The sequence below is a fragment of the Heliangelus exortis genome, chromosome 8, assembly GCF_036169615.1.
Source record: "Heliangelus exortis chromosome 8, bHelExo1.hap1, whole genome shotgun sequence".
NCBI classification, from domain to species: Eukaryota; Metazoa; Chordata; class Aves; order Apodiformes; family Trochilidae; genus Heliangelus; species Heliangelus exortis.
Window position 1 is genome coordinate 4,583,928 of NC_092429.1, and position 13,465 is coordinate 4,597,392.

A 13,465-nucleotide genomic window follows, 5' to 3' on the forward strand; every position below is an offset into this window, starting at 1 on the left:
CATCTGCCTCTCTCTGGTTACTCCTGCTCTTCTCCAAGCTGTGTTTTGGGGAAAAAAAAAAGGGAAAATGGTACAGATCCTCCAACTCTTCTTAAAATCAGGTAATGATGTGCACTGGGCTGCCAAAGATGGGTTTAGGAGAGGTTCTTGACACAAGCCATGATCCAGATGATTTTTTGAAGCCATCAAGGCCAAAGAATTCCATCTTGACATTTTCAAGGTGCTGGGACAAGATTTGGGAAAGTGAGGCAGGAGCCTGATCATTGCAAGCCCAGGGGACAAGGTCCGAGGAATAAAAAAAGAGCAACTTTTTTCTCTAAAATTCTCCCACAGTTTGTCCAGAACTCAACACTCTGAAAAATCATTGGTTTGGGTGAGGTCAGAGTTAAATCTTTCAGACATATTTTTCCAGCCAGAACTGAAGATCTAGAGAAAGTGCCCATGAAGAAACTCACCACGATTGGTGTGAATTTGGAAGTGTTGGATTTGAGGGGCCACGAGATTCAACTTCCCTGGACAGAGCTCAGGTCAGCACAGAATTTTGGGTGAGGTGTGTGAACTTGAGTTGAGGAATATGAACTAAGAAGCATGATGACACTAAGACACTGAAAAAATACATAAATGGCTGAAAAAAAAAAAAAAAAAAAAAAAAAGAAGAAAGGAAAAAAATCCTCCTATTTTTCCACATTATTTCAGTATGTATTTTGATGGAATTTTGGAAGAAATTCAGCTAAAGCTTGGAAAGCCTTTGGGTGTTTTACTATCTTAACCATATGTCAGTACTTCAGTTCTTCCTTGTTAGATTTAAGGTGGCTACAAATCCATAAAAGTCTAATCAGGAGACAACCCAGAAGTGTGTGACCAGCACAGTCCCCTTTTACCTCCTTTTTTTTTATTTTTTATTTTTTTTTTAAAACTTCCTGGTGTGCTAATACAATTATTGTCTGCAGCCATGGAGCTTTTATTTTAGGGAAAGCTTGGAGTGCCTTGCAAACACATTCCTCATCCTCTCCCTGAGAAAACATTAATGCTTGTTTCATGCTTGGGTAGTTGCTCAAATGCCCATGCAATGTGTCCAAGGGGAGCTGCTGGGTGAGAAGCCCAAGCCCAGCTGCTCCAGGAAAGTTGCCCTGAGGGCAAGCTTGGCATTTCTCCCAGTTCCAAATTTTATTTTTTATTTTTTTTTAAGGCTTTCAGTGGAGCACCTGACAAACTGCTCCCACACTGGCTGGGCTCAGGGGTGATGCTGATGGTGCAAAGTGCTCCAAGCATCCCTGGCTGACCCCCTGTGGCCCCCAGAGGTGGCTGATCCATCCAAGCCCTGTTTGGCCACGGGTTGTGCAAAAGGGGATGGAGAGAACAGGATGGGGGAAGAAGTTCCCAGGCCTCACTTCCTCCTGGGACATTTTCCCAGTTTTGAGAAGAGGAACAGGCTCCTCTCAATTCCTCTCATGGAGCATCCTGGCTCAGTTTTCTTTTGGTTTCACTCCCCTTTTCAATTTCCAAGAAATAATTTTTTATTCACTATTTTATTTATTATATTATGTATATAATTATATTATTACATTATATGAATATAATGTAATATATTATTTATTATATTATATATATAATTATATTATTACATTATATTAATATACTATTATATTCTATTAACATATCATTATATTATCATATCATATAATATTGTTATATTATATGATAGTATTTATTATTATATGTATTTATTATATTATTATATATTTTATTTTATTTACTTATATTAATACTTTTATTTACTTATATTAATATTTTATTTATTCACTAATTTATTTATTCAGGATGTCACCAGCTCCTCTTAAATAATCCTCTTAATTAAAAGGAGTAATAAGAACAAGTAAAAATTCCTTGTATTGATAGGAAACAGCTCAATTAAAGGTTTTATAATTTACTTCTTTGGCAGCCAGGTATCTGCATTAAATCAATGAACAAAAATGGGGAAGAAAAAAACCATAAATCTCCATAACTTTGAGATAAAATGCCACAGCAGCTTAGCTGGGCAGATGGAAATCATCCATAGCAAAAATTGTTTTTACTCCTTAGTGGTGAGACAAGGAGGTAACAGGAGGTAACAGGAGGATGGATGCTCCTGATCTGTCTTCTGATGCCACTCAGGTGGTGATGGAGAGGGAGGATAAGGAATTATTCACTGGAGCAGTTCCAGTTTTCCTCCTTCTATTTGAAACACTGCTTCTCTTTGGACACAAGGAAGGTGAGAAGAGGTGAAATATTAATTGTAAAGAGCAGGTGTGCAAAGAGATACCAGAGAATGTGCAATACTAACTTGTGAGCTACACTTCAATCATTTTTCACAAAGGATTCACAAAATACGTGGAGATTTTTTAGTGCTTCATTTTTTTTGCTAGAGTGAAAAAGAACCTTCTAGTTGAACAGACCAACTTTCCAGACAGGCTGACCTGAAAATCTGCCAGTATTTTTCTTTCAGCAGATAAGCAGAGACTTTTCCTCAGCACTTATCTCCCCCATCTTCTCCCTGACCTGGTGGGCACATGAAGTGATGTGCAGAAAAATTGTGAAGTTAAAAGGAAAGAAAAAAGAAACTTGTGTGTCAAGCCCAAAGTATCACAAGCTCACCTTTCATTTATCAGCCTGACAAGGAAGGCAGCAATTGCTTTTTTTTGGCCATTCCCTGCCCAGATTCTCCCCACTGCCTGGTTCCAGCTATTTCAGATATATATATATATATATTTATATTTTTTTTTTAGTATTGTAAAGCTGCCAGGTAATTCCTAGGGACTGTACACAAGGCCTTTAACCTTTTTTCCCTCCATCAGATGCTTCCAAATGCTTTTGAATGCTCTTAAAATGCCTCCTGCAGCACATCTAAGAGGAAAGGGGCACAGCCTTGAAGCAGAACCCATGCATGGTCCCACTGCTGTCCCCAAAGGGAGCTGCTTCACTGCCCAGAAAGCCCATGCATCATTTACACACGACTTAATTTCCTCAGATTTCTTTAAGATCACCTGAGAATTGAGCCAGAAGCCTTTTACTTCCCTTCCTCTCCTCCTCTGGAGTATATTTTGCTCCAGAGTTTGGGGCTTTGTGGCAGTGAGGTCTTCAGAAGTGGAGTTAATTTCCCATGGAGAACCCAAGAGCCAGCAGGCTGATGTGGATGGCTGAGTTTCTTCTCAATATTTGGATAAACTTGGATTCAACTTACTAATTTTTTTATTTTTTTTTTTTTTTTAGTATTTTTACAACGTAATTATTTGGAAAACCAAACAATGTACATTACCAGGAAGAGTTGAAAATAGAGATTGAGCAATAAGAACATTACAGGACTTGATTTCAAAAGAATGCAGGCAGCAATTACTCCAGGCTGTATTAAATTACAAAAATTGAGAAAAGCTGTGACCTAGATATTTCTTCTCTTGAAATATTTTTCATTTCAAGCATCTACTTTCGTTTTTTTTCCCCTTTTTTTTTTTTCAGCATCTGTTTTGTAATGAAAGGAGTATTATTTTGTTGGTTTTATCTTTGCAAACCCTTTATGCTGTATTAACAGGTTGCAGGGGATATTTAAACACAACAGAGACTTGTGCTGTCCCAGCAGAGTGAACCAACAGATTTGGAAACCAAGATACCCTGCAAACCACTGGAAGTTATACAAAACAGAGTTATTTAAGAGAGGAAACCTGATATGGATCCAGAGCTGGAATTGCAAAGCTGAAAAGCTCAAAGAGCAAAATTTGAGTATAAAATGTTATCTGTGCAGGAGGGGATTACATTAAAACACACTTTATGCTAAGGAAAGTTCTGATACACATCTTTTTCTTTTTTTTTTTTTTTTTCATAGGAAAAATACAGCCACTTTTCATAGATTTACCACTCCAAAAGTGGTATTGTACACAAGCAGCAGAATTATAGCTTCAGATATAAATCAGATTTGTCAGTGAAACCAAGTGCTTTAGAAAGGGAGAAAAGACCCAGAGAAAATTTAGTATCCTGTCAAAAGCTTTCAAAATAGTGTGTAAAACTGAATGAAAAATACCAAAAGCAAGGAGATTTTAATTGGAATAATTACTCTGATTCAGGGGCCCTGCTGGCTGGGAAGATGATGTGCTGAGTCACATTTTTACAATGTGCTCCTCCATGGTGTTTAGCAACACAGCCCTGAGTTCATCCATGGAAGTCTTACAAGATTAGTGGGTGCTGACTTCAAGATTTCAGTAAATTCTTATTTACTGAAATGTTACTCATGTCTACAGTGAAATCAAGCACTTACTGTCAGTACACAATTTGCTCAACCTGAACTGGTTTCTTAGATATCATTCATACCCTAAGTTCTCCTGCATCCTGTTAAACACTTTGGCAAATCCTTAACTGCATCATCATAGGTCAAAATCAGTTTTCCCTGAGACTTTATTGCCCTTTGGAAGTATTAACTGGTAGAAACACTACTCTGCATCCCACTTAGCAACATCAAGCAGCAGAAATATTACCAGATCCTTGAGATGAAGATATTCAGATGGGAATTCTGATAGAGGCTTCAAGTCAAGCATCCATCCCTCCTTTCCCAGAGCTAGATGTGTTCTTGGCTACTCCCTCCATGACTCAGGACATCCCACACCACAGTTACAACAGGCCAGGGGCATGGCAGTGATCTAAGAGCTTCCCTGCCTGCCTCCATGGGCAAGTGTAGAAGAATTCCCTAAGGAATTAACACCTAAACTGGATGCACCGAGGTCCTCACAGCCTACCCCAGCCTAAGGAAACCCTTATCATAGAATCATAGAATCATAGAATCATAGAATCATAGAATCATAGAATCATAGAATCATAGAATCATAGAATCCTAGGGGTTGGAAGGGACCTGGAAAGATCATCTAGTCCAACCCCCCCTGCCAGAGCAGGGCCCCCTAGAGTACATCCCCTAGGAACGTGTCCAGGTGGGTTTTGAATGTCTCCAGTGAAGGAGACTCCACAACCCCCCTGGGCAGCCTGTTCCAGGGCTCCGTCACCCTTACAGTAAAAAAATTTTTTCTGATATTCAACTTGAACCTCCTATGCTCCAATTTACACCCATTACCCCTTGTCCTATCACTGGTCACCACTGAGAAAAGCCTAACTCCATCTCCCTGACACTCACCCCTTACATATTTGAAAACATTGATGAGGTCACCTCTCAGTCTCCTTTTCTCCAAACTAAAGAGCCCCAGCTCCCTCAGCCTTTCCTCATAAGGGAGATGTTCCACTCCCTTAATCATCTCAGTAGCTCTGCGCTGGACTCTTTCAAGCACTTCCCTGTCCTTCTTGAACTGAGGGGCTCAGAACTGGACACAATACTCCAGGTGTGGCCTCACCAATGCAGAATAGAGGGGGAGGAGAACCTCTCTTGACCTACTAACCACACCCTTTCTAATGCACCCCAGGATGCCATTGGCCTTCTTGGCCACAAGGGCACATTGCTGGCTCATGGGCATCTTCTTGTCTACCAGGACCCCCAGGTCTCTTTCACCTACACTGCTCTCCAGCAGCTCAGCCCCCAACCTATACTGGGACATCATGTTGTTCTTCCCCAAATGCAAAACTCTACACTTCCCCTTGTTGAATTTCATCATGTTTCTCCCTGCCCAACTCTCCAGCCTGTCTAAGTCATCTAAGTTATCAAGAGAAGCTGGTTGCAAAAGCAGATTCCTGCAAGACATGGTTATGATTTATACAAAACCCCAGCCACTGAAAACAGCCTTAACAGGAAATCAGGAATAAGAGGAGAAAGATGCCCAAGGACCAACATTTTCCAAGAGGAAGCGTTGTCCTTGTGCCTCCAGGGTTACCCCAGGGATGGGATGATATCTGCAAACTTGTGGGACTCCATGTGATTGTGACCTGCAAGTGGGAACCTGCCACAGTTTTCCCTGGAATTAAAAAAAAAATAATCATCCTATAGAGCTGATTTCTGGAGATCAGAAGATGCAAGCCCTGTGCCCACAGTTCCCCCAGAGCTCGACAACTGTCAGTAAGAAATATTTTCCTCCAGCCTGAAAAATAGCTTTACCCACTCAAAAGAGATTTTTAAGCATAAATATGGCCTCCATAAACTGAAAGCACTTCAGTGCTTTTTGAAAGAGCTATTAATGTCTATTAGGTCAGACAAATGACTGAAATTTAACATTAAAAGTGCAGCTCCACACCTTGTACCATTTAGCGACAGGAAATTAGGAACAATTAGATCTCTGTAAAACAAGGAAAACCATGATTGCTGAAGGTCAGACTTCAGGAAAACCCTGCAGAAAGCTCAACAGCAGAAATTCTTTACAGGTATTCTTCTTTACACTTATATCCTACATATGGTTTCAGCAACAATCAGGTACAATGGGAGAAACCAGATTTCCCCCAGCAGCTGTAATAAATTCAACCCTTTCCCCCCTCTCCTCTCCTGTTACAAACAAGCAGAAAGGTTGCACAGAGCAGACATTCTCTGGTCTTTTATAGGTATTATTGTGCTCTGGAATGGAAGAGGACTGGCAAAGATTGCTTGCAAGTACAAGAAAATGAAAGAGAATGAAAGGAGAATGAAGCCGATTAATTTTCTGCAACTCATGAGGTGCATTTCTTGAGGTTTAATACTTTCACATTCAAAAGGTTGACAATGAAACACCTTGTGTAAATATTGCAAGCCCCTGCCTGGAATTCTCACAATGAGCTGTCAGCAGATAAATTTTTGCCTGTTATTTTCTGTAAATGGATAACCTTGAAAACACACACACTAAAAAAAAAAAACAACCAAAACCCGAACCAAACCTCCACTCAGATCTCAGGATTTCTTTTCGAAATGGGCTGAGATGCTGATTCCTGGTGAGTGTGAGTATCTTAGGTTACACAGGAAGAACCAGTTTCCAAAATGTTCTGTCCAACTCAAAGGAATTTGAAGAAAGCTTTGTTAGGCTTCTGATGGTTTAAGTTGTTATACACCTGCACCATTTACTTTAGATAGGTAGATAGGTAGGCGGGTAAATAAATACATGGATGGATGGATAGATAGATAGATAGATAGATAGATAGATAGATAGATAGATAGATGTTTTTTTCTTCAGTTCTGGCTAGCACTAGAGCTAAACTTGCCAAAACACAGCAAAGAGGATTATTCTCTTGATACTCCCAACCGTGGCCAGGAGAAATAGTGCCTGAAGTCGTGTGAGAAAATGTTAAGATAAATGAGCTTTGGCCAGCTCAGCTGTGAACATTTGGGTGCTTATTTCAAGTGAAGTGACCCCAAATTGCAAAGCACTGGATGTTTGCTCATCACTAACTTCTAATAGTCACCCTGAGGTGGGTAAAACAGCCAAGAAAGGGCTATGAGCTCCTTGCTTGCACAGAGGATCTAAGAGGAAAGGAAAAAATCTCACATTTGTAAGGCCAGGTTGATTGGAGAAATTTTTTTTCTTGGGTGCTATGCAGGGGTTTTGATGTTTGAACAACACCCTGTGCCCAAAGGCAGTGAGTGATGGCATCCATCAGGCTGACACAGGGGCCTTGTGGGCAGCCACTGCCTCTGCAGCCCTGAGAGAGGTTGAAGGAGTAGAGGCAAAGATTGAGTGATTCCCTTGGAAAAAAATTTTTTTTATTTTTGGGTGGGCTGGGGCCAGCAAAGGGTGAGTGTGATGGAGGATGCTAAGGAGAATTTGTGATCTTAGAAGCCAGGGAGCTTCTAAGAAGACCAATCCTGCAGCTGCTCAGTAAAACGAAGGAAATCCCATTTAAAAAATAAAAAATAAAATAAGAGACAGAGAGAGAAGGAGCTTAATATGCCCTTAAGCAAAATCCAAACCATGGATTATATGACTTCCCTCCTTTCAGGTTTTTTTCTGTGCATTTAGTGGCAGCTGGAGGAAATATGAAAGAGCATCTTCCCCACAGCTTTCCCTGATGAAGGAAAAGCAGGGAGGGGACCCAGCCACCCCAGGGTCACCTCCCTTTTCTCATGCTCAAGAGGGACACTGGCACTGGAGGGGTCAGGGCTGGTGGTGGCCTTTGCACAGGGAATGTCAGAATTGTGATGTCCCTCTTGGTTCCTCAAAGGAGGTGTCTGAGAGTGTCAGTGCCATGGCTCAGCCAAAGAAATATGCATTAAATATGCAAGGAGACAGAGGTGAAGCATCCAGCAGGTTACTTTGGGGAGAGGCTTGGAGCTTGTCCTGGAAGCTGAGTGGAGCTGAACAACACTTGGGGAACAAAGGCAGAGGCTGTGGGAGATCTGTCCCACCACAGGAACCACACAGATTTTCTCTTTCATGGTGCTTATTATGCCACTGACCCTAACTTGTTTTTAAGTGACATCTTGTTCTGCATTCTAAATCAATTCCCATGAATAATTTTTTTGTTAGTTTGTTTTCTTCTCTAGCAGTTATTTCAGTTTGGGGAAATTTTGTTGCTGTGTTGCAGAGATCAAGCTAAGAGTTCCCCTTCCAGGACAAGGTGTGTGCAGATGTTGGCAGAACAACCTCAATACAAACTGAGATCTGACCAAAAGTACTCTTGCATCCAGATTAATCTGCACAATGAGCAAGAAGAACATGTAATACAGAGCTTAGATGAATATCCATGACTTTTATGGGTGGCACCAGGCATGGAAAGCAGATTTGGGGACCAGGTGAGTTGATCTGTTCCCAGGAGCATCCATAGACCTCTCCACACCTGGCAGCTCTGTGGAGGCACCATGGAGATGTCTTTGGGTCCAGCACACAGAGGCTTTGCCCAGAGCTGGAAGATGGGCTTCAAACCCTGCAGTCCAGAAAGGCATCTAAGAAGTAACTAAAGCAAAGGCTTTTCAGACCTGTAAACTCAGATGCTGGATGCAGATTTAGGGAGTCTGAAGTCAAACATTAGGTCAAAAACTCCATTAACTCAAGCCGAGGAAAACATCATCGTTCCCCACTATCCAAGTTTAACACAAAACCCCTTTGGCTCCTTGGTCCCAGCAATTTTATCAACATTATTTGATCTCCTTTGACATCAGAGCTGGCTTCTGTCTCTAGATCATTTTGTCTAGACTCAGTGTTTACATGAGACTTACCCAGATTGGCACCATTTGCTTGGCAACCTTTTTGTGAGCGTGTGTGGATCCCTCTAGCAGCTTGGTTTAGGCAGCTTCCCACTGAGTTTGGGACCAAAAATAAACACAGAATTAAATGTGAGCAATACTCAGTGGGACACTAAATGCATTTTAGAGGGTTTGCCTCTGAAGCAAAGGATATGAACTGATTTCCAAACATCTACAAAAGGCCATAATCAAAGCCAGATCATCAGACGAGAGCGATCGTTGGGCTGGGTTAACTTTCTGCTGCTTTTCACCAGTGGAACAATTACTGAAACCTCAGTCATGTTCAATATGTAAAGTGGCAGCAAATCCCAAGCCTCAAAAAGTTTTCGAGACTGTTTTTTCTGTGCATAAATACCAGGGTCAGTGAGTGTCAGTGAAGAGCTGCAGAGTCCAGTGGACTAAGAGGTGTAATGATGGTGGTGGAAAAGGTGTTTGATAGCTCATGATGGCTGGAAGGAATTATTCCATCTAGGAATCAGTAGCTGAAGTTCAGTTTAAAATACTGAGAAAAGGCCTTTTTTTTAATGAGAGGATGCATAGAAAAGCAGATCTGAAAGCCATAAAACACTGTCCTAACTACCCAGCTTCCCTCCTGCAAAAGCCCTGACTGTAACAAAGGTAATTCAGCTGTGTCCTCTAGACAGACACCTTCCCCTGAGCCAAAGGACCTACATCACTTCAGCAAGGCTTCTCCCTCCATCTTTGTTCTGTGTTTGTCATGAGCAAGAAGAAAAAAAAATTAACAATACCTCTAAAGTCAATGTTTGGTCAAGTTGACTCTCCAGGTCTTGAAAAGAAGAAGCGTTGTGAATATTTGGGGTATGAGCAAAACTCAGGCAGGGAGCAAAAGATTTTATGGGAAATGACACTATTTCTTTCACCCAAAAGCTCTCAAAACTTTGCATTTTGCTCTGGGTTGATAGCACTAATCACTCTAATAAAATTAATTATCAAGATATTGTGTAGTCCTGGGTTTTTCTTTCTCTCACGTGTCTCTTCAGGCCATGTTCCCATGGCACACACTGCACTTGGGCTGCTTATTGACTGAAAAGGAGATTTCACAGGAGTGCTGGGATGAACGTTTCTCCAGTCAGAAGGAAACAACCCACTGAACACAGGCAACAGCTTTTCTGTTGCATCCAACACAGCCTCAAACAGATTTGCTTTCAGGAGAGAGCAAAAACACAAAATACTTTTATTTACTTAGTAAAGCAGGTTTGGTTTGGTTTGGTTTTTTTTTATTGGGGTTATGTGAAACTGGACCACATGGTTGAAGAGGCAGGGTCTGCAGCAGATTCCCATCATTGGAAAGGATTCCTGTGCTGCTTTGTAGAGTTTTTATTGATTCTCTGAGCCTCATTTATCCTTCCAACCATCAGATCCATGTGGCCTCCCCAGCTGATGGCAGATCTCCAGCAAGACAGCTTGGATGGCACACACAAGGTATGCAAGGAATCATGGCTGCAAAAAAAAGCCTCTCCTGAGCCAATATAATGAGTACAAGGCACAGCTGAGCTGCTGTGAAATAATGTGTGCATGTCAATTTTCATCCAGCAGTGAAGTGTCAGGACACAACTGTTTGGCAAGCCCTTTGCACTTTATGTGTCCAAAATGGGTTGTCAATGCCTTTGTAGAGCCACGGATGTCCTGGGAAGCATTCCCTTTTCATTAGCTCCAAAAAAAAAAAAAACTGCAAAAGCCTCAGAAAATCAGAAGTGAATCACAGGTCATTCCTGTTGCAAAATCTCCACGATAACCCTTGATTGTTCCAATCTTCTCTCTCACGTGTGATCACATCTTATGAGCTGTGCTGTGATGTTCCACTTGAGTATATGGAGTAAGAAATGATGACAAACACCTTTTCCCAGTTGTTGTCAAGTCAGCCCTTCCTATGTAACACTGTGATATATATCTGATGATGATGATAAGAGGTTCATGTATGGTTTTAATTCTTTGTGTTATTTCCAGCCTGTATTCTGGCAATAAAACAATTAGAAAATCCTAGTTTGTCCAGTTGGTTTTAAAAAGAAGCAAGTTATGGGCATCACAGGCCAAGTTTGTTAGAATTATAAACTTACAAACCTATAAAGGAAATTTAATGTCAAAATTAATGGGCAGACCCTGGAGAAAACCTTGCCAGTGTCAAGATACTCAGATAAGAATAACTGAATAAATTTGCTCAGCTCCTCACACAATCTCACATCTAATTAGAGCTGCCCAAGGCAGAATCTGTCAAGGTAGAGATGAAAATCCCAGGCTGCTGACCCTCCCTGCTTGGGAGCTCATGGACCATTTTTCCATGGCATTCACTGCCACAAATTAAGATTCAAAATAAGGCTGGAAAAGAAGTTTTCTCCAGAATCAGATTGGTGGCAGGTAGGCTGGACAAGTGGGTTTGTGATGGAAAAGACAGATTTTACACTCAGAAACCCCCTTGCTGAGCTGCTAATTTGAGGGAATAAAGGGGGATTAGGGGAAACGAGGAAAAATTAAGTATTATGATTCCAGGAACAGCTCTTCCCGAGTCACCTATTTCAGGCTAGCTGGGCTTCCCAGGAAACCCTGACAGAATTTCCTGGCCATGCTGAGTGGTCACTTGGCCTGCACAGCAAAGCCTGGAGTTATCCTCCCACCTTTCCACCAGGATGAGCTCTTCCAGAAGCCTCCCTTGGAGATTTCTCCCTTGGTTTTGAGACAATAGCAATCATCACAACCACCTCCTGTGGCAATGAAGCCCAGGAGCTAACTATGGGATGGATGCCTGAGGAGCTATTTCCATGTATTCTTCCCCTTGCCACCAGCTGCTTTTGTTATTATTTAACTGACTGTTAGTTTCAAGCATGATGCAGCATCAAGCTGGTGTTGTTCCTTATTAAGGAAAAATAGAATTGGCTGTCTGGCCTCCATTTGGATGAAATCTCATTTCTCTCTGGGGAGTTTTCAGCCTTAGTCCATCTCCAGAAACAAAAGCTGGGATTTTAGCACCCTCCAAAACTCCAGGTTACAGCACAAGTGAGAATCAGGTAGTGAAGCAAAATTCCCAGTAACTCCCACCAGTTTTCCCTCTGGAGAGTCAGCAGGATGGTCACTTACATGCACAAGGAATTCCAGTAAAATAAACACACCCTCCAAACTTCCTGGGCTCTAAACCATCCTGCTGCGTTTTGATGAGCACTGAAGTGATTTTGGAAAGCAAAAAGTTCTCTGGGTTACAAGAGCTCCCTCCCAACATCAGCTAAAAGTGACAGACACTGCAGTAATTCAAACCAGAGGGGCAGGGAAAAAGGAGTTATGAAAACTTGGCTTAGCCTGGAGACCAGAGGAGCTGAAGGAAGAGCAGCATTTTTGAGGGAATGGCGAATTGAAGGAATGAAGTTTTGAAATTCCTGCCTTTCCTGCTTCCCCACTGAGCAGGAGAATCTAAAGGTCCCTGGAATCCTGAGCAACAAAGCAAGACCATCAAGTTTTCAGCTTTGCTGCTCCCACTGGCTGGGTCTACATGGCTGATTTGTCTGAGCTCCAGTTCTTGTGGAAAAAGGGGAAGGGAAGGGAAAAGGAAAGGGGAAAGGAAAGGAGAGGAAAGGAGAGGAAAGGAGAGGAAAGGAGAGGAGAGGAAAGGAGAGAAAAGGAGAGAAAAGGAGAGGAGAGGAAAGGAGAGGAAAGGAGAGGAAAGGAGAGGAAAGGAGAGGAAAGGAGAGGAAAGGAGAGGAAAGGAGAGGAAAGGAGAGGAAAGGAGAGGAAAGGAAAGGAAAGGAAAGGAAAGGAAAGGAAAGGAAAGGAAAGGAAAGGAAAGGAAAGGAAAGGAAAGGAAAGGAAAGGAAAGGAAAGGAAAGGAAAGGAAAGGAAAGGAAAGGAAAGGAAAGGAAAGGAAAGGAAAGGAAAGGAAAGGAAAGGAAAGGAAGAAGGAAGAAGGAAGAAGGAAGAAGGAAGAAGGAAGAAGGAAGAAGGAAGAAGGAAGAAGGAAGAAGGAAGAAGGAAGAAGGAAGAAGGAAGAAGGAAGAGGGAAGAGGGAAGAGGGAAGACGGAGAGAATAAAAAGAAGAAAAGGAAGAAAAGGAAGAAAAGGAAGAAAAGGAAGAAAAGGAAGAAAAGGAAGAAAAGGAAGAAAAGGAAGAAAAGGAAGAAAAGGAAGAAAAGGAAGAAAAGGAAGAAAAGGAAGAAAAGGAAGAAAAGGAAGGAAAAAAAAGGAAAAGAAGAAAAAGAAGGAAAAGAAGAGAAAGAAGAAAAAGAAAAAGGCTCTCCACATAGACACTCCACATCAGGCTCCCCAGATGTCAAAAGGACCAAGGCTCCCTGAGTGTGGGGTGGAGATGAGCATCTCCTTGCTCCTCCCTGTTTCTGGGCACGGCCAAGAGCTGCTGCA

General features: G+C 41.8%; 1 long non-coding RNA gene across 2 annotated transcripts in view; it reads right to left on the reverse strand.

Moving 5' to 3' along the window:
* The window catches only part of LOC139798888 (uncharacterized), a 93,440-nt gene that overhangs the window by 24,582 nt on the left and 55,393 nt on the right, over nt 1-13,465 (reverse strand). Inside the window, exon 3 of one of the 2 annotated variants that reach the window (XR_011727031.1) lies at nt 9,077-9,157. The exons of the other annotated variant lie outside the window; for it this stretch is intronic. This is a non-coding gene — a long non-coding RNA (uncharacterized lncRNA). The remainder of the gene's footprint in view (nt 1-9,076; nt 9,158-13,465) is intronic. 2 annotated transcript variants of the gene reach the window in all.